At 38.2% G+C, this 21,626-nt stretch overlaps 1 pseudogene; it reads right to left on the reverse strand.

Annotated features, from left to right (window-relative positions):
• Positions 1-5,915: 5,915 nt before the first annotated feature.
• On the reverse strand, positions 5,916-8,860 carry LOC141332902 (NLR family CARD domain-containing protein 3-like; annotated as a pseudogene).
• Between the last annotated feature and the right edge of the window lie 12,766 nt (positions 8,861-21,626).

Raw genomic sequence — 21,626 nt, forward strand, 5'->3', positions numbered from 1 at the left:
ACCAAGTCGGTACTAAAAAAATTAAAACGTTACGGTACCAGGTTTTCTTAAGTACCGGTGGTACCGACTATCCGGTCAACCCGGTTCTTGATACGCTGTACAAAAGGTGTGCACTGCGCAGTTGTGCTCTGTTCAACTGCCGCTGCTGATGCCGTGGCTCTGAATCCACTTGTTGACAAAGAAGAGCCAGGCTTGCTCCAATTAGTTTGGATTTGCGGCTAAACATGGCGAACATCATAGATCATCAAAAAGCTATTTGCAAAGGATGTCGTCTAGCTTCTCTCGAAAGGAGGAAACACATCAAACTTAAAACACCTCAAAGACCGACTCAGGGATCAAATGAAAGAGTTCAAGTAAGGTAAGTTTCATTTTAATTTCATATTTAGAGCATTATTGCATATTTTAATTTGAATGTCAGACTGAAATAAACATCACCGTTTGTGTAGTGAATCGTTAGCATAAGCGCGGCTAACGCTAATATGCTGGGCCTTATGAATGAATTTGAAACAACGCTCCTATAACTTTTGTTAGAGTAAAAAAATAAGTACATGATGTATTTTCTATTTTTACACACAAATGACCTGTGTATCCAAAATATGTGTGTTAGAGAATGTACAAATGTGTCGTTAACAATGTTTATGTCCTTAATATTCGTCTGTCAGAAAACGTTCTAGACTTATTCTTGGCTGGATAACTCTAGCAGATTTAAAAAGCTTTTTGATAATAAATATGAATGCAGTTTGGATTGAATAAAAGTACAATCAAATAAAACACGTTTTATTCCCTGTTTAGTTTGGTAATACTTTACAATAAGATCAAATTCATGCATCATCTAACATAAACTTAGAGTATTTTTACAACATTAATTCATGTTTGTGAATGTTATTTAATACAAACACATGATCATTCATGTTTTTCCATGTTTAACAGATTAACATGATTTTATGCATTAGTAAATGTTGAAATTAACCTAACCTCACGAAGAATAATTGCCATATAACTACTGTTTATTGTTAGGCAATGTTACAGTATCTAACAAATAAAAATTAAGTGTTTTTTAATACTGCAGTTTTCATCTGTGATAGACACTGGTCTTAATATATGTAATCTTATCTAAATTTATTATAACAGCTGAGGTTTACTGAAAATTAATATTTTTGCTGGTGTCAATGATCTGATGTCACATCTGGTCAGACTTAGCCCACGGCTTTACTTAAGTATATTATATTTTCTTTTTACAGTTGCAGATTGAGGAAGATCATGAAAGACCCCAGCGAACTCCAAAACAGACAACGGTTACAGATGTTTTTCAGCAGCAGCAGAAATATGACAAAATGTTTGGGTGAAGCTTCTTTACATTTTTTATGCCTGTAATTTATTTAGATGTTATTTAATTACTAAAATGTTTTCAATCCTTGAAATACTTTTTTAACCTGTGGAAAAACTTTTAACAAAATTTTACTTAAGTATAAAGAATGGCACTGTTTTTTTGTACATTTTATTTTTAAGTTTATTAATAAAAAATAGTGTGTTGCTCAATTAACATGTTATTGTGTTTTGCTTTGGTACCGAAATTGGTACCGAGAACCGTGAATTTTCAATGGTATTGGTACCGAATACTGAAATTTTGGTACCGTGACAACACTATACACGAGCATTGCCTATGAACCCATAGGTTAATGCCTGAGGCTAAAGTTCTTTTGTCCCATTTATTTATTCTTTCATAAATGATTACTTGTATTTTATTTATTTATTTTACATCAATATTTATGTTCAAATGAATATATAAATTGTTAGTGCAGCTGAATATAGAATACATAGTATTGTAATATCTTTCCTATATGGAACTTTTGGAACTATATGGAACCTTAATTTAAAAAAATGTATTTAAAAAAAGCTTCCCTATTGGTTAACTTATTGAACAAAGTTTTAGTTAGAGACTTCTTGACTGTGACCAAAGGATGACAAAAATTTTACTTAAATTAAAAAAATGAATATTTATAATAATATAAAAATAAATAAAACTGCTTGACATACTTTAGTTTTTCCAATGAGCAGTTTGGATCCTCCAGTTTCTTAAAGAGCTTGACTCCTGAGTGTCCTGGGTGATTGTAGCTCAGATCCAGCTCTCTCAGTTGTGAGGGGTTTGAACTCAGAGCTGAAAACACGTGACGACAGCCTTTCTCTGTCACCATACAGCCAGACAATCTACAAACACAGCAATTGTCCATGTAACAATCAGACATCACTTACACAAATTTATACCCATTTCAGCTATTGATCATTTTTATATGGTCATGTCGTAAGATTAATTTTGTGCTAAAAAAATAAACCTTTCCATCATTATAAATGCAATAACGTAAAGTATGCAGTCGAAACAAAATTTATTCAGACACCTCTCACATTACCACAGTTAATTTGCTATAGTTTAGAAAATGGTATTAAGCCTCTGTCTTACCCTCACTCTTCACAAAGTCTTGTTTTGCCCCGGCTGACATTTCTGAGTATTATTATCTTCTCTATCGGATTACTGTGTTTGACCCTGGACCCTCTTGCTCTGTTATATGGACTGTTGTTTACTCTGCTTGTCTATTACTCTTCCTTTTGTCTTGACTCTGATGACCCTGTTTTCTGTTGATGGACCACGACTGTACTACTATGTTTACTCTTATTAAAAAGCTGCAAATAGATCCTCACTTTATTGACTCATCATTACAATATGATTAATTTGATACAATATGAATTAATATGGTCCATCAAATAAAAGGGCAGATGTTTAATGCATGTTGTGTTTTCATATCCATGTTATAAATGACCCAACACTCAGCAATTTGTGTAAAGCAGAACTTAGTATGAACCAAGCAACTCTAAAATACTGCAAACACTGGATTATGAGCTGTTAGCATAAATTAACACAGTGACACATCGTATATTTATATGTTTTTAATTTATTTGATTGAAAACCATTTACCTCAGAATCTCTAGCTGACAGTTTGGACTCTTCAGTCCATCAGAAAGCAGCTTTACTCCAGAATCCTGCAAGTCATTGTTACTCAGGTCAAGCTCTCTCAGGACAGAGTTTGAGGATTGTAAAGCTGATGCCAAACTTTCACAAGCCTGAGCAGTGAGATTACAGCCACATAGCCTGTGTAAAGAGCAAAATAATTAGCCATATTAATGTGCTTACTTATTATGTTTATTTATCTGGTATGATTTATAATCTGGAGCATGTATGACTTCCTTAACCCTTTGACTATGGTGATACAGTTGAAGTAAAGATACTTGGGAGACAAGGAAACAAATGACACATGAAATAAACACAGAAAGCTAGAAACAAAATATGACAGGATGAAAAAAAAACTTTAAAATAAGAGTCCCAGTCAGCGCTGATAGTCTCGTGATTGGTGCACCGACATGTTACATATCCAACAACAAAGCCCTATGCTTTCCTGTTGTATCTCCACTGTCCTACCAACAATTTCAGCCAAAGACCTCCCTTGCGTTCTGGCCACTTCAACACATTTTCACAAAAGCTACACTGTAAATGAGACCCTTTTACCGAAAAATTTGGATAAACTCATCTTCTTCGCACAACATGAAAAGAGTGTAGGTAGACTAAGTAGGTAACTTTACTATATTGTAACCTGATTGTGATTTATTGGAAAGTTTGACTTTTAAAGAAATGGTTTGTTTAGGAATTAATTTTATTGAAATGTGAGCTATCTAGCCAGCCTAACGTTATCTTGTTCTATTTAGCCTATTACAGTTTTTTTTATTCTATATGAAGGAGTTAATTTAATTGTATTAAAAATGGTATTTGTCAATTAAATGTGTGATGCTGTTATTGAAAGTATGCTACTATGTTCTTTATTTATAACAGTTTGTTAAACTTAGTTCATTTTGTTTTTCATTATTCTTATATTTAAATCCTACATTTTATGCTGTCAGTACTGTGCTGCTAGTTTCTGATTTGGGAGTTATTTGTTTGTTAAAAAAATGTTAGGCTACCTTAATAAAAGTATTGCTCTTGACAGACCTGTGTGTTTGTATCACTAGCGCAGTGTCCTTTCTCGAAGCATATAAGCTCTGTCCATGTGAAGCGCTCTTCCAACTCGCAATGTTCTATAGTTTATTAAAAGTTTATAAATCCTGAACATGTTGTGTGTCCATATTGCATCAAAATGTGATACTGCACTCCCTTGGGTCCGCAGCAACACACCCGTCAATTAGATGAATCTTTGACATAATAAAAATGCAAACAGACTGACACACAGATACTCCTGCCTAATTTAGAGTGAAAAAATATGTTTAGCCCCTTCCCTCCGAAGCTTCGAATATTCAGTGTTGATTAGTACCAAGCTCAAAAAATGGTATTTGGACCAGCCCTAACATCAACCTGACAACACCCAAACAGTTCACTTTATATGTAATGTACTAATCATTTTCCTTAACTTATGATATATACATTTTTGTCTTCAGGAGTTGCTTGTTTGAATGCACAAGTAAAATAAATGGTGAATGTGGTCATTCGGTTGCATTCGTGGTAAGCTCTGTTCTTGCTTTATTCTATCAGGAGGTATAAGATACTAATAATGGCTATAATAGTAATAATTAGTGCTGAAAATACAAGCTGCAGCTTCCATGCTAGGCTTCTAGGTGGGCAGAGTAGAGGCAGATATTATCAGTTAAGTCCGCCTCTTCTGCTCACATTGACTTTTGGCATGTGTGAAGGCAAGAAAGGCCCGAGAGGCTGTGCAAACCGTGGAATTTGGCCAAACTAAAAATATGAAATTGTCATTTGAATTTGAAATGTCATTTATAAAATAAAATATACATATAAACATCATTAGAGCACAAGCTGTAAAAATCTGTTTGCTGACAGTTTTGACCACCTCACACTCATTGCTTCCTCTTCATCATTCACACTGAGCTCTACAATCATCCAGCTCTCAAGCCGGACATACACTGTGCAATTTTTGTCCGATTTTCAGCCGAATTTTGACTTGTGCAACTCTTTTTTTTTCGACTGGCAATTGTATGGTCGGTTGAATTTCTGACAGGTCAGCATTTTGGTCACCTCTCATGGGGATTTTGCACAGTTGAAGCAGAGCTACCAACTGATTGCCTAAACTCAATGTTTCTGTGCTCACTGTGCAAAAAGCAGAAATTAAACCATGGCAACATGGCGTGTTGTGTGGAACAAAGTAACGGAGGCTAAACTTGTTGAGTTATGGCAGCAACACACAAGCCTTTTCGATGTTTATTCATCCACATATCATGTTTCTCCCTTGGTGACAAGCTTATTTTTCTGAAACAGCCAAATTTCGGGTTCAGGGGGTGTGACATGTTGATTTTACACATATACTGTAGTGTGGGCGGTCAAGTCGCAGCTCATCAATCGGACCGTGTAGTGTAAGTGTACAAATCGTGAGCTTTGGCTTTACATCAATTTTCTCGTACAGTGTGAGATGGTACCAGGTGGAAATTGCACGAAAATCTGACTAAAATCGCACAGTGTATGCCCGGTTTTACACAGACACTCCTCAGTTGCTGTAGTAAGCGTGCCTCACACACCTCCTCCCTTTGCATTTTCTTACTTTAGTAAAGAAGCACACATTAAAATCATAAATGTTTTCATGTTTTAAAAGCGTAGTGATTGTTTTCATTGATACTTACTGAACTGATCTGGATTCTTTAACCACAGGTAATATGTTCTGAAGAACTTCATCTGCTGTATGTCGTGCTCCAATAAACTGTCTTAGATCAAAATCTAAGGAATCTCTCCACTCTCTGCTTGACTCAACATCTTCTCTAGAACAGTGGCTGAGATCAAGCAGAACACTGGGATGTGGCACATGATGAAGAGGCTCCTTGAGGACTTCAGGTGTGAGATGATCCTGTTGGCCAGACTCTGATCACTGATTCTCTTCCTGAAGTATTCCTCCTTCTGTGGCTCATTGAATCCTCGTACCTCTGTCACTCGATGGACACACTCAGAGGGGATGAGATCAGCTGCTGCTGGTCTGGAGGTGATCCAGATGAGAGCAGAGGGAAGCAGATTCCCCACAATGAGGTTCATCAGCAGCACATCCACTGTGACTGATTTAGATATATTACACAGTTTGACTTTGCTCTTAAAATCCAGAAACCTACGACACTCATCCAACTTTATAATCCTCAATAGATATGTCTTTATTTTTAGGGAAAAATAAATTAAGTAGATCTGAAAGGCTGAGTTTTTTGTCCTTCATCAAGTTGATTTCTCTGAAAGCAAGTGGAAATATGAGCTGGATGTCCTGATTCTCTTTTCCTTCAGCCCAGTCCAGGATGAACTTCTGCACAGAGACTGTTTTTCCAATGCCAGCAACTCCCTTTGTCAGCACAGTTCTGATGGGTTTGTCTTGTCCAGGTAAAGGTCTAAAGATGTCATTGCATTTGATAGCTGTGTCCTCTGTTGCTGCTCTCCTGGATTGTGTCTCAATCTGTCTCACCTCATGCTCATTATTGATCTCTCCACTCTCAGTCTCTGTGATGTAGAGCTCTGTGTAGATCTCATTCAGCAGTGTTGGGTTTTTCTGTGTCGCTGTTCCCTCATACAGACATTCAAACTTCTCCATCAGAATTGATGTAAATGTGTTAAGGACTTCATGGCTGTAAAATAAAAATTCCACATAATTATATGAGTACAACAATAAGCACAGTGTCTTATATATATCTTACAAAATTCTTTACCTGATACCAGGCCATTTATCTCCACTCTTTTTTGGCTGATCCATAGATATGTGTCTTTTCATAAACCAACTGCTGGATTGTGGTTCTGAACTTTTCTGCTGCACTGTGCTAAAACAGAGAGAACAATAGAGTTATTTCTTTTTCTTTTATGTCAGGGATTTATTTGGGATATAATGCCTCATTTTCAGTGCCTCACTGTCCCCTTTAGCAGGCCGAATTACCTTTTGTTAAACCTTAGTTTAGTGTTAATATTAACCATACTTACTACAATATCATTTACAAGAAAACTAGGAAAAAATTACTTTTAAAAAAATGTTACTTCATTTTATGTTTAATGTGTTTTGTTACATTGGGGCAGCCATGGCCTAATGGTTAGAGAGTTGGACTTGTAACCTAGGAGGGATTGTCGGTGGGGGGAGTGAATGTACAGCACTCTCTCCACCCTCAATACCATGACTGTGGTTAAATGCAGAGCACAAATTCCAGGTTTCAGCAACAATACACCAATGTTCCTCATAAATGTTTTGGCTTCATTTAAATCTATTTTTGTTTTAAGAAACAAAAAAAGGCTCCGGTAACTACCGTAACCTTGGTTCCCTGAGATACAGGAATGAGTGTTGCATCAAGAAAGCTTATGGTGAAACTACTGTCTACTGATACTGTATACTGAAGCCTGTGTAGCTGCACAAACAAAAGGCACTTCAAATCACCAAAAAGGGTGAAGCCAACTGCTATGTAAGTCAGCTCTGTGCACCATTTCATCAGAATCTTTCAATTGATAGTGACTGTCATAAACTTGTGCGCAGCCTTATATCACAGCAGCTTGCACACTGCTCATTCCCATATTTCGTTAGTAACTGGAACGTTCCCTTTCTCGTTGCATCAATGATGCTTATGGAGAAGCATTTAATAGTGCCCTGCTGTAAGCAAAAAAAAATACATCTGAAAAAATGCAGTCATCTTATATTCAGGGTCTAGACCAGGGCTACTCAACTAGATTCATTCACTTGATCTCTTCCTGGGGGGGCTATAAAATTAAAAATGAAATTGAATTGCATATATTGCAGTAAAATAAACAAATTTTACCAACAAATTTTCTGTAATTAATCAAGATTAATTTCACATTGAACCTTCAAATTAATATAAAAACTACATAAACGTAAAAAGAAGATGGACGATGCATCTCCGCTTCATTCCATATAAGAAAGTGAAGCCAAAACGTCTCAATATGGCCGCTGCCATCTTGGGGTAATTACATCATTTGGAGCAAGATTCTGTGCAGTAGAGGTTCGTTTGGAGCCAGAGTCTGCGCAGTAGTGTCGCTAGGCGGAGCCGCGCTATCAAAGTCCCGCCCAAACTCCCGCAAACCCAATCACAAGATCACAATCATGACACCACACCCCGTTTTTATAGCATAAAATAACTACCTAAGAGCAAACTTTTTAGAAAAATGAACACTTGAACCTGAATCAGCATTATAAGAACTACCTCATACGATGGAAACCATCTTTGGAAAAAAAATATTTAAAGTGTAATTCGATTATTTAGTTTGGCTCACGTCCCATTAGATTACATGGAGAGGGCGGGTTTATGACCTATACTGCAGCTGGACACCGTGGGGCGATCGAAAACTTTTGGCTTCACTTTTCGAGACTCGTGTGGCACACTTGCACACACCAGATTTCACTAGATTTCACAATCACTAGAGTTCTGATCACCCGCAGTGTGATCACACTTATAACACACTTATATCTACACACTCCACTCAATCTCTCACCTTTTGGTCTACCGTTCTCTTCGCTGAACCTAACATGACTTCTAACCTGGTACTGACCTGTGTGTACCTACCTGCAGACTCTCCAATGCTCCTACAATCCAGATCTCCATTCACAAACTCTTCCGGTTACCCACAAAGAATACTACATTAGACATTCAGCCGAGAACCTCAGAACTGTCATTTGTACAATATTCTCACCTCCCATCTCCCTTTCACAAACTGCCTGTCACATCAGTCAAAATTTTGATAATTTACCTTTGGCTCATTGTATGAAAGAATAGCAGAACCCAGTTTCCCACACTTGCAGAGGTCCTGGAGAAACTGGTCAACACCCTCTGGACCTCCAGTCATAACCAATCTGCCTCTGTAAGTCCCATTGTCATCCCTGCTTTCTACACGGGTGACACAGCTCAGCGCGGTGGCTTACTTCTTCAAGTGGCTTTATTCATCGAGATGCAGCCACAGAAATTCTCAACCAAATAATCAAAAGTAGCCTTCCTAAATTCTTTGTTACCTTGTACAGCACTGTTGTGGGCTAAAGCAATATGGAACGCCAATAGTAACATAATCAACTCATTAAATGTGTGGCAGAATAACTACTGCAGCTGTGTCAAGGCACCTCTTCCACCAGTGACTAGAGGTTTAAATAAGGCGACTCTCCTCGAGCTTACTGGCAATGTTTGGATCTTCACGTTTGCGCCAAAATGTCTGCCTATGATGACGCAGGGGATTGGAAAACTTCATGCAAAAAGCCCATGCAATTTGGATTCCACTGGACTCTCTCACTCGCTGCCTTGCGGCTGGACTTTGTCTATATTGTACTGCTGCAGATCATCATCAAGATCAGTCCTGTCAGACCCCCATGCCCTGAAGTGGGGGTCAACTTTCTGGTGCTGAAGGGACCTGTTGTGGACATTCTCCTGGGATGTCCCTGGCTCACTCTCCACCCTCCAGAAATCAGATGGGAACCGTGTGAGGTAACTTACTAGAGTGAGTTCTGCCAACAGAACTGTCTCACTGCTGTTCCTAAACCACTCACACGTTCCAGCATGGCACAAGTCGCCTCAACCTTTGTTGCCTTTAGTAAGCAGGCAGCCACTTACCTCCTTTCTCACCGGCCAGGGACTGTGCAATCGATCTACTGCCTGGAGCTTAACTCGCTAAGGGTAGATTATACCCTCTGTCAATTCCTGGAGCGCAATGCTATAAAGGACTACATCCTGGAAGCTCTCAAGCAACTATTTATTCAACCCTCCCTCTCATCAGCTGCCTTGAGCATCTTCTTAGTGGGCAAGAAAGATGCTTGAGAGGCTTGAGACCATGTGTCAACTACCGCAGTCAGAATTCCTATACCATAAAGCCCTCGTGGAACTCTGTGGAGCCCACATCTTCTCACAAGTTGGACCTGTAGAGTGTGTATAAGCTTGTTCGTATCCAGGAAGGCAACGAGTGGAAGACTGCTTTCATCACTCCATTTGGCCACAATGAATAGCGGGTTATGCTGTATGGCCTGGCCAACTCACTGTCTATGGCTTCATGACCAAGGTGTTCTGGGAGTTCCTCCATCATTTCGTGATCATCCACATCAAGGATATCCTCGTTTACTCCCAGAACCTGGCTGAACAATACCACCACTTGAAGCAGGTCCTCCAAAAGCTCTGCCAACATCACCTTTACCTCAAACTGGAGAAGTGCGAGTTCCATCACTTCACAGTGCAGTTTCTTGGTTATGTCATAGGCCAGGATGGGATTCAGATGGATCAGGGGAAGGTAAAAGCCATCAAGGAGTGACCGTTTCCACAGACCATGAGAGAACTGCAAAGATTCCTGAGATTTGCCAAATTCTTCCGCAATTTCATCAAGGACTTCAGTCTGCACACAGCTCCTCTAACATCCATGCTCCGGAAAAAAAACAAGTGCCTGCCCTGGAGCTCCACTGCCCACGAAGCTTACCAGAAGCTCAAAGAACCCTTCAGCATCGCTCCCATCCTCCATCACCCTGATCTCCCCCAGGGAGCCAACGGACCCTCTCACTCCTCCAGGCTTGGCACTGGTGGTCCAGTATGTCCTGGGATGTCATCAGGTACATCTGAAGCTGCTCAGTCTGTGCCATGTCAAAGACCACATCACCTCCCCATAGGCAAGCTTGTCCCTTTGCCCATCCCACGTTGGCCCTGGTCACATATCAGCGTAGACTTTGTTAATGATTTACCTAGCTCTGATGGCAACACCTGTGTCATGGTGGCAGTTGACTGCTCTTTAACCCTCTTGGGTCTGGGGGGGTTTGGGGCTACTGAAGAAGTTTTGACATGCCCTGGCTTTTGTGTTTTTTTAGTATTTTAAAAATGTTGAAGGTCTTAATTACAAAAAATGTTAATGGTGAAGGTCTAATTACACTCTAATTAGCAAAAACTGGGCTACAAGGCATGAATGTACACATTTGTGTTTTTGAGAAAACAACATTTATGCGTAGTTAGCGAAAAACTGAAAGTCACTAAAATAAGGCCCTAAAACACATACAAAACATTTGTTCACTAGATTTCTGTGAATAGGGTGTCATAGCCTAGAGTTTTTGCCACGAAAATCATTCTGTTTACTAATTCACAGAAAACAATATATTGATTTTTCATTTATCATTATTAAAACTAGCATCGCAAAACCCAAGATCCATACCACCCCCAATCTCCCAATCGTTTTCACATTTTTTGATAAACCTTTGACGACAGTTTCATGTCACATAAAGTCATTATTTACATTTACATTTACATTTACATTTACATTACATTCATTCATTGATCACAAGATCATTCCACCAGGCAGGGATGTTGAACGAGAATGTTTTGGAAAGTGATTTCGTGCCTCTCTGTGGTGGTACAATAAGGCGTCTTTCACTAGAGGATCTCAGACTTCTGGAGGGAGTGTAGATGCGTAGTAGTGAATGGAGGTAGGCCGGTGATGAGCCGGTGGCTGTCCTATAGGCCAGCATCAGTGTCTTGAATTTGATGCGTGCTGTAACCGGTAGCCAGTGCAGGGATATGAAGAGAGGTGTGACATGAGCCTTCTTGGGCTCATTGAAGACGAGTCGTGCTGCTGCATTCTGAATCATTTGTAGAGGCCTGATTGTACATGCTGGAAGACCAGCTAAAAGAGCATTGCAGTAGTCCAGCCTGGAAATGACCAGGGCCTGGACGAGGAGTTGTGCAGCATGCTCTGTTAGGAAAATATTGATCTTTCTGATGTTGTGCAATGCAAACCTGCAGGATCGAGCAGTTTTAGCTATGTGTTCTTTAAAAGTCAATTGGTCATCAAAGATTACACCAAGATTTCTGGCTGAAGTCGCTGGGGTAATTGTTGATGAACCTAATTGGATGGAGAAGTCATGTTGTAAAGTTGGAGTGGCGGGAGAACAAGGAGCTCAGTTTTAGCTAGATTGAGCTGAAGATGGTGTTCCTTCATCCATGCAGAGATATCCGGCAGGCAGCCAGAGATCCTTGCAGCCACTGATGGATCATCTGGTTTGAAAGAAAGATAGAGCTGTGTGTCATCAGCATAGCAATGGTAGGAGAAGCCATGTGCCTGTATGATGGGGCCCAGAGATGTGGTATATATGGAGAAGAGGAGGGGTCCAAGAACTGATCCCTGAGGAACCCCAGTGACCAGTTGATGAGTTTTGGAAACCTCCCCTCCCCAGGCCACTCTGAAAGACCTGCCAGAGAGATAGGATTTGAACCAGCGAAGTCCCTGTGATGCCCAACGATGAGAGGGCTTATGGTAGCCAACTTATTCATACTTCATAAACCTTTTTTATGTTGGTATGTTTAATTGACAATAATTACACAATTCTTATTTTGCAAGATTTCAGCATCAGAGTACCATATTACTTTATTTTAATATAAATTGAATTGGACCCAGGATAATTCTGAAAGAAAATTTAATTCCTGAATAATTCCACGTTCTGTTTCACTGTGAAAAACAAAGAATGAAGAAGAATATGGGGAATGTATCCTGCTTTCGTGGCATTTTTGTGGCTGTCATGTTTCAGCTACAGAAGCACGCAACATCTGGTAAGTGACGCTCGCTCAATCTCAATGGCTATCGCGGGTATCACATGTCAGAGGCAGCCCCATCAAAAATCCTAAATATCAAACATGTTTGATATTTGCGATTTGAGCTTGGGGACGGTCCGTCTTGATTGGGAGCAGATAAATAATCGTTATGACACCACACAACAGAGGATTTTTGGACAAAAAATTAGCCTCGCGATGAGCCTCAAATCAGGCCACACCCCCGATCGTTCAGGGGTGCAAATCGGTCTTAAAATCGGCCTTAAAATCCTCTAGTGTGCGGCTGCCTTTAAACCACTTCAGTCTGTGTGCATTGAATTTATTTAATACACGAGTTTCACAATTTGAATTACTGAAATAAATGAACTTTTCCATGACATTCTAATTTATTGAGATGCACCTGTATATACAAAGCACAAGACAATTTTCTAGGAGAAAATTCATGCTCAACTAAATACTGTAATATAATAATATTTTTATGCAAACTATATTTAACTCAGTTTTACCTGGGTCCAGGCCATGTACCTCCACTGTTGAACTGTATTGGCTGAGCCATAGACACATTACTCTTCACAGACACACAGCTGGGCTCTGGTTCTGCTCTATTCCACTGAACTGAGCTGAAAAAGAGAGAGATTGAAGTTAACCTCTAAGTGTTCCAACGTTCCACCCATGGGATATTTTGCATCAAATTAAATTTGACAGGAATTCCAAATTACTGTATTCAGCAAATAAACAATTTATTTATAATTTTCAAATTTACTTTAAAGAGTACTTTATTTATAATCATTTATTTGACACTGTTTATAAAAAAATCTGTGTTACATATCAGATACAGATTTAAAAAAAAAAAAAAATGCCCACAAAGCACAAAAAGAATTTGTTACATGATCAGATAAATACCATACTATAACATTTTTATACAAATTATATGTAACTCAGTTTTACCTGGGTCCAGGCCATGTTCCTCCACTATTGAACTGTAGTGGCTGAGCCATAGACACATTACTCTTCACAGTCACACAGCTGGGCTCTGGTTCTGCTCTATTCCACTGAACTGAGCTGAAAAAGAGAGAGATTGAAATTATTCTTTCAATTACTGTTTTAAACAAATCAACTATTATTTATAATCATAAAATAAAATTTTAAAAAAGAACTTTTTTTAAAAGTGTGTATGTGTTACATTATCAGATTTAACAAATGCACACAAAGCACAAGAAGAATTTCTTTTGGTCGCTGAATTGTTCTGAATTTAGATAGTAGACTGACATAGAATCAACGTTTTTATCATAACGTTCCGACGTTGATTCAAAAATGTTTGCTCATCGGGGTGATTTTGAATCAAAGTCAGACTGTATTCAGCTAACGAATCAATATCATATCAACGCTGAATCTGTGTTAATTTTTCAAGCATAATAACGGTCAAATGTTACGACCAAGTAGGCCTAGTGAATGTTGATTCAACGCTGAGATTTGATTGACGACTGTCAATATGATTCTTATAACCTAAATTCAGCGTTGAATCAATGTCTGTTTGCCAAATGGGTAACGTTAGGGCTTTGAGTCTTTTTCTTTAGCCGCGGATTGGAACTGTTTTCAAACTCATACTATTTACATTTATTTGACGTTTTAAAAATTAAAATAACACTGGAAAATTCATTTGACAAGATAAAATTACTAAACCATTCTAAATGTTGATGTTTCTATAATTTTTCATTGTCTGGTGCTCAAATGCAATTTTTACTTGTTGGTAAGCTTCTAATATATTTATTTTATCTTTGCAGTTTGATCAGCTTTTTACCAACTTTCTTCTGTGGAAGCCTCCTAGTGATGGTAAGTATAGGCTTCCTGCTCAGCGCTGGCACAAGATGAACTGTATTGTTATCATTTGTTTAATAGAATATATGCTAATTGTCTTTAATCTACTTTTTAAATAATCTCTAATCAATTTTTTATGGTCCATGGCAAATAATAGCTGCATAACTGCAGATTTAATTTGCCAATAATCCTGCATCCTCGAAACAAGCAATAAATGGCTTTATGTTTTCCAGGTAAATGCAGAGTTCCTGCAGATCACTACCAAGCCACTGCATTCAAAGTTCTTGTCACAGCTGGACCACTTCTCAGACAAACTGATACAGATCTTCAAGAAGAAAGGAGGAGTGAAGGGGAAAAGGATCAAGGATGTCCTTGCAATCAATGATTCGGTTAGTAGAAATGCATGAAACATCCTTTTGCTGTATTGGGGGTGGTTATTGTAAAACTTTCTTGTCCATTGCTGCTCACTTTTGTGGAAGGACACCTTGCCAGGTACAACCCTCTGTTCTCTTCCCTGTGCACTCACATTTTTACAAATTCTGTGTTGATTTTTTGCTACTTCTCTAGTGTGATGACATCAACACCAGAAGGGAGTGTATCCTGAGAAGTCATTTACCTCAGTGAAGATCCTGATTCTTTCTTCAAGGAATGTTTGGTAAGTTTATGGCAATGTTTCCCATGTAGTGTCAAACAATGTAACTCGGTAAATTATTTCTCCAATGGCACAAACTTATAGAACTGATTGAATCTCAAAATAAATAGATGCACACAGAAAGATTAATAAAATTCTTTGCTGTGGCTTACACTCTGAAATTATTTTTAAATGCACACAAAATATTTATCATTGCATATGACTGTGTTTTCAGACCTCCGCCACAGAGGATGCAGAGAGGGACATCTCAAGCACAGTCATGGGGATTTACATGATCCGAAGAGATGGGGAGCCAGAGGATGTCAGAATTGTCATCGAAGGCAATAAAGTCCTGAACAATGTAGGCAGTGTCATCAAGGGGTTCATCTTGCTGTTTGGGCTCATTTATGCCCTTGATCTAAGCTTTCCAGATAACCTCAAGTACACCTTTGAGTTCATCCAGAAGATCAGAAGAAGATTTGGATGGGCACAAGCTGAATACAAAGATCCAGCCGCTGAAAATCAAGTTGTTTGCATAAGATCTGAACACCAGGAGACAAAACATTGAACTTGTGTTTATTTTTTGTTTGTTTGTTTGTTTGTTTTTCTCTTGTCATTTTCAAGCCAAAAACAATCAGTGAATGCATGGACATTTTCTTTGTGATGTTTTAAAACAAGGTGACTAAGCTACACAGAGGCAGCACAGGGGCTGTGATTTAAAGAACTTTGAACTAATGGTTGATGGGGGGGGGGGGTTATGTTTGGAATTCTCAATTGCAACTCTTTCAGTGTCTACCCTCTGCCCTTCTCAAGTGGTCATTCATCTATGGTGCCAACGGGCGTGTCCATTTCTTTCATACATGTCAGATGATTGCAAGACTGTCAACAAAGGATGAAGTGGACTTAAACATGATTCAACTCACTGCAGTTTCTTGGATTATTAATGGGCAGAACAGCCCTCATGCGTCGTCACATTTTCAGATATATTGGTGTATGGGTGTGGTTGACTGTGGGTTTCTTTGTTATAATCACACTGTTTTGGTCTGGGGTTTTTTTTAAACCATGTAGCCGTGCGGTGTTAACAAGATGCAGACTTGTAAGATTGTTTGCATTATTGTGCATGATTTATCACCGTTACTGTAACCACTGATACTGGTTCCTCCTCTCACTCAATGTCTTTGAGGCTTTGGAGGACTACAAAGCTATTTCCGTAGCATTTGATGCAACATTACCTACCTCAAATTGTTATTATAAAAAGATGCCCTGTTTTGTATTTGTGTATAAAAATATTATGTTGTATCTGATGTTGATGCTATGGAATTGAAGATTACTGTTATGGATTTCTACTGTGATGTGTTAAAGGTTTTATAGTTTTTAAATAAAAGCACTTCATTCAGGTTCAGCCTGTGTGTGTATTAATGGGGGATAAAATGGGAAAAAAAATTCCTTTCCAATAAATTAATTTACACTGAGTTGAACAAATGTAAATCAGTTTCAGTAAGTTAATGGATTTCTTTTTATTAAACTATGTTTGATGTAATTGAGTTAGTCCAACTTAATTTTATTTCATTACATGGATGGATTTTGTTTGTGTTGAGGCTACGTGTATTTATTGGATGGAAATCCTGCCCAAAATTAAGTTCATCCAATGAGTTATTTTTTTGAGTGTAACAGGTAAATGCCATACCGTAATATTTTATACAAATGATACATTATACATTTTTACCAGAGTCCAGGTCGTGTGTCTCCACTCTTTAATTTCATTATCTTATACATTGATGGGCTATTCTTCATAGACACATGGGTGGGCTCTGGTTCTGTGCCTGTATTCACAAAACATCTTAAGGCTAAAAGTAGCTCATAACTTGCCAATTTAGGAGAAAATCTTTAAAATAATGGGCGTGTCAGTCCTAAATTTAGGACTCATAAGTTTTTGCTCTAAGAGTGTTTAACAAAGCGTTTAGCGCTAAAACTAGCTCCTAAATCTCTGCAACGGTAAAGACTGATTTCAAATCAGTGATACGCGTCCGCAAGTTCGCTTGGGTTTGTGAAATCACTCTCGCGTGGCGGTGTGCACGGCTTCTCGAGTGAACTGTTCGCGTGTCATTTGTCACGAAAAATTTTAAAGCTGTTTTGGCTGAACAGGTACGCCTGTACAAACATCTCTATAATCCATCAATGCGTGACCATATAGTCAGATGGCAAATAACTCATCATGACCAGTATTTGGAAAGGACGAAAACTTTTACAAAAAAGTTTGTGAAACTGTACATTTTAACACTGTTGTGTTGTTTTTACTGTTAAAGACTGCTGCAATAAAAATATTTCTCATAATTGCTTTTGTTAGTGTTTCACTTATTTGCATAGCAACCGCGGCGCCCATTTTTTGCAAAGCTCGATATTGTCCCACCACTTTTTTGAACATCTCGCAGCACGGACGTATCTAATGCTGATGAAACATTCCTTTCTGTTAAATATGGTGCTGACGCTGGAATCTGTAGTTTTTTTTTTCTGAAATCATGCTTAATGTTCGTTGCGATGTTAATTAGCGACGCAACTTTCTCAATGCGGCTCGTGCTCAGTGTTCACATGCGAGCACTTTAATCCCTCGCTTATGACTCATTACGGTTAAAAATCAAAACAAAATACACACAAATGTGTCTCTGATATAGGCTCACTAATGAACATATTTCATTTTATTAAGGGATGAAAAAGTTGTGTGACGGCAGATTAGATCCGAAACCCTCTGACTCATCTAACAAACATTCTACCACTAGACTATTGGATATTGCTAATGAGTATTGCATATATATGCATTTATTCACTGCAACATTTATCTCGAGGCTAATAACATATTATTAAAGTACATGTAAGAATAAAATTATCATGTTAAAAACTAGTTTCATGTCAATACATTATGTACACATGATCAGAGCCTGTAACCACAAAACATATCATCTTACCACTAAAAGTTCTCCTAAATGCTAGTAAAAGTTTTTAGATAAGAGTTTTCTCTTAAAACCTATTAACAAAGCTGCTGAGACAAACTTTTACTAAGGAATAGAGAGAAGTCTTAAGCTAAAAGTAAGGGCGGGGTTGACCTCGTTACTATGGATGATGTCAACATGCTTATTAACTATGCACACAATGATTGGCTGATAGGGGAGGGGTCTCTGTCAGACATTCATTCATAGAAATATTGTATCATGCACTATTATATCATATTTAAATAAAGGTTTTAAAATAAAAATGTTGCAATATTCAAATAAAGATTTTAAAATGCAGGCTAAGGCCCAATCCCAATTCTATTTTCTACCCCTTCGCCTACCCCTCGCCCCTTCCCCTTGTCCCTTGAAACAAAGTGTAAAGGGGAAGGGCTAAAATATTTCCCCTAAGAAATGGGACACCACTACAACACTGTGATACATCATCATACGTTGTCGCTAGTTCCTAATGTTACGTCAGAGGACATGCACAGATGTTTATCACTCATTCCAAGATGTCAAAATGTTGTCATGTTGCAATAAGTACAAATGTACGGTGTACGCACCGTTCATTCACATGTGGCCATAAGCAAAACAAACAACGCATTATCACATGCACGGCAAATTGCTAATCAGTGTAGTGGTGCCTGGAGAAGTATATATGCTTCATTTGTGAATTTCGTTTTGAACTTTCTATTTGAACGCATTCGTTTTCTGGATCCTTGGACTAAAATGTTTACAGGGGTTCACTGGTTTAAGAAATTTCTGATCGTAAAAATCAGCTTCTTTTTATTTGTAAGGTATCGTTTTTATTATTATGTACTGATTTAAATTACTGGTGCGCTGAGCGGGCGCAGGTGCATTAGGCGCAATCATTAAATACATTTCAAAGCAAGCCGGCTCCACGGTCCTGACTGCATCATCACTGCCTTTATTGGGTGTTTTGAGCGAATATTTACATTTATTCACATGACTGGATGTGGTGGACTGCCATGATTTTGGCGAATGCAGGACAATGAATAATGCGCATCAGAGGGGATTTAAAAAGTGAAAGTGTGTATACACCATATACGTTACCTGCGTACACCCTCCACTACACCACCGTTGCAAATTGCCGTGCCACTGGTCTTTCATGTTTCTAACATGCAGTCAAGTGTATATGACATAAAAATATATTTTGTAATATCGTGCAATCAGTGCTATCTGCTAGCAAACTTTAGCGATTTTTTTGCAAACGTTTATTTACAAAACAACACCATAAACACAAACACAAGATTGAAGGTAATATACATATAATGAAACATTGTCATGAAAATCCTTATTAAAGGCAAAATTTACTTATATTTACGAGTCTGCTTGCTCGAGTGAGCAGCCATGTTGGAAATTTCTCTTAGCCCTTCGTTTGAAGTGAGGTCCTGAAAAATCTTAGCTTGGAGGGCTATCTGGCCCTTCCCCTTACCCCTACCCCTCCAACCAAAAGAGAAATGAGACACCCCTACCCCTTCACGTGAACGCGCCAAACGGAGGGGTAGGGCTAAGTGTAGGGGTAAGGGGTAGAATTGGGATTGAGCCTAAGTGTCACTAATTAAAGGTGTATCTTCAGCCTCATGTGCGCTCCTCGTGTGCATATAAACAGCCTTTTAATTAACAGGGTAGATTAATCATAGGTGATAGTAAGGCAAGTAAACGTAAAATACAATTTTACGTTCTCTTACTTCTTACCCAACTTGTTCGTGAAAACAAAGTTGGGATAACCTCAAAAACTTAAAAAGATGTGTGGGAAAATATATGTGTGCAAATAAATGCAGCTTTCCCACTTTTGTCCAGAAGCAAATATGACTGTGAAAAGCACTGGTATTCTTTGCAAAGTCAGGCAAATTAAGGCAGAGATTGCAGAATTTAAGTGACAAACAACTGCTACAGCTAAACGGAAATTACTTTCAAGTGGCCGATAATGTTTTCATGTAACCTTGTTATGCTATTGCAAATTAAAATAGCCTCATTAAAATATTTATCTCATTCATAAGAAGCTGCCATTCGAGGATTGTTAAAACCTTGATCTGTGGCGTTATAGGGTTGTTTTTATTTGTTGCAATTCTGCAGCAGTCCTTTGCGATTAAGACCACATCTTCTGAAAAGCTCATTATCATCCAATGCTTCTAAAATGTTTCTGTTCCGAGGCAGTCAGCCGGCAACAGCCATTATAGGATAGTTTTAAGACATGATCTTAGTGACTTAGGAGTCCTCTCCACTACTCCTAACATTTCACAGATTTAGGAGCTAGTTTTAGCGCTAAAACGCTTTGTGAAATACTCTTAGAGTAAAAATTAGGAGTCCTAAATTTAGGATTGTTTTAAGCATTACTTTTAAGATTTTCTCCTAAATCACTAAGTTATAAGGCTACTTTTATCCTTAAGATCTTTTAGGAACAGGGGCCAGAATTTGGGGATGTGCGCGCGCAGGCAGCACATGCTTGTGGTGCAGAAGAACGCGTCGAGTATAAATCAGCCTAAATCAGGCTTAAATCACAAGATCAAATCCTAACCTTCCTAAAATTGATGTTGCTGGCGATCGCCTCGGAACTTAAACGTTTTAGAAACACTCTGTATGTATATGCACGCATATTCCCACACAATTTTTTTTTGTCTTGGAGGTTATCCCAGCTCCAAATTTTAATTGTTGGGCAAGAAGTAACAGCTGTTCTTGCGTCCAGTTTGGTTTTGTTTTACGCTTGCGTATCTCGCTATCAGCCATGATTATTCTATCATGAATAGAAAAAAGTCTTTTACATCGGCACCGATAGCCTAGCGGTTAGTGCGTCAGTATATAGCATATCTCCGCTCAAAGCGCCCTGAGTTTGATTCCCTTTTCGAAATGTTTTGCTGCTCACCTCTTCTCTTCTCCCAATTATTTTGTGTTAGTTCTCCGCTATTCTGTGTCATTAAAAGCATAAAAATCTCTTTTAGAAAAGTCTGTTTACATGCATATCAGCTAATTGTTTATTATAAGAAGCACACAGGTAAAAGGCTGTCAATCATTTGAACACTTGTTTAATAAGTGACACTTGCCCTGTATTTTAAATTCTTTATTTGAATGTGGCAACATTTTTGCTAACTTTTTAAAACTTTATTTGAATATGGCAATATGTACAACAATATTTCTATGAATAAATGTCTGACAGAGACTCCTCCCCTATCAGCAAATCACTGTATGCATGGTTAGTGAGCATACTGACATCATCCATGGTAACGAGGTCAACCCCGCCCTTACTTTTAGCTTAAGACTTCTCTCTACTGCTTAGTAAAAGTTTGTCTCAGCAGCTTTGTTAAAAGGTTTTAAGAGAAAACTCTTAGCTAAAAACTTTTACTGCTATTTAGGAGAACTCTTAGTGCTAAGATAAAATGTTTTGTGAATACGGGCCCTTTGGCCGTATGTATAAAACTTCTAAGAAATGCTCTTAAGAGTAGTCTTAAACTTTGACTTAAGTGTCAAAAAATTCTTAGTAAGAAGTAGGACTTTTTTAAGAGTAGGAGACTTTTATAAAGAATCTATAAGCGACTTTCAGTAAAGTTTGAGACTGATTCTTAAGTTCTGAATTAAGTGTTGTAAATTAAGGACTA

Source organism: Garra rufa, chromosome 4, assembly GCF_049309525.1.
Source record: "Garra rufa chromosome 4, GarRuf1.0, whole genome shotgun sequence".
NCBI classification, from domain to species: Eukaryota; Metazoa; Chordata; class Actinopteri; order Cypriniformes; family Cyprinidae; genus Garra; species Garra rufa.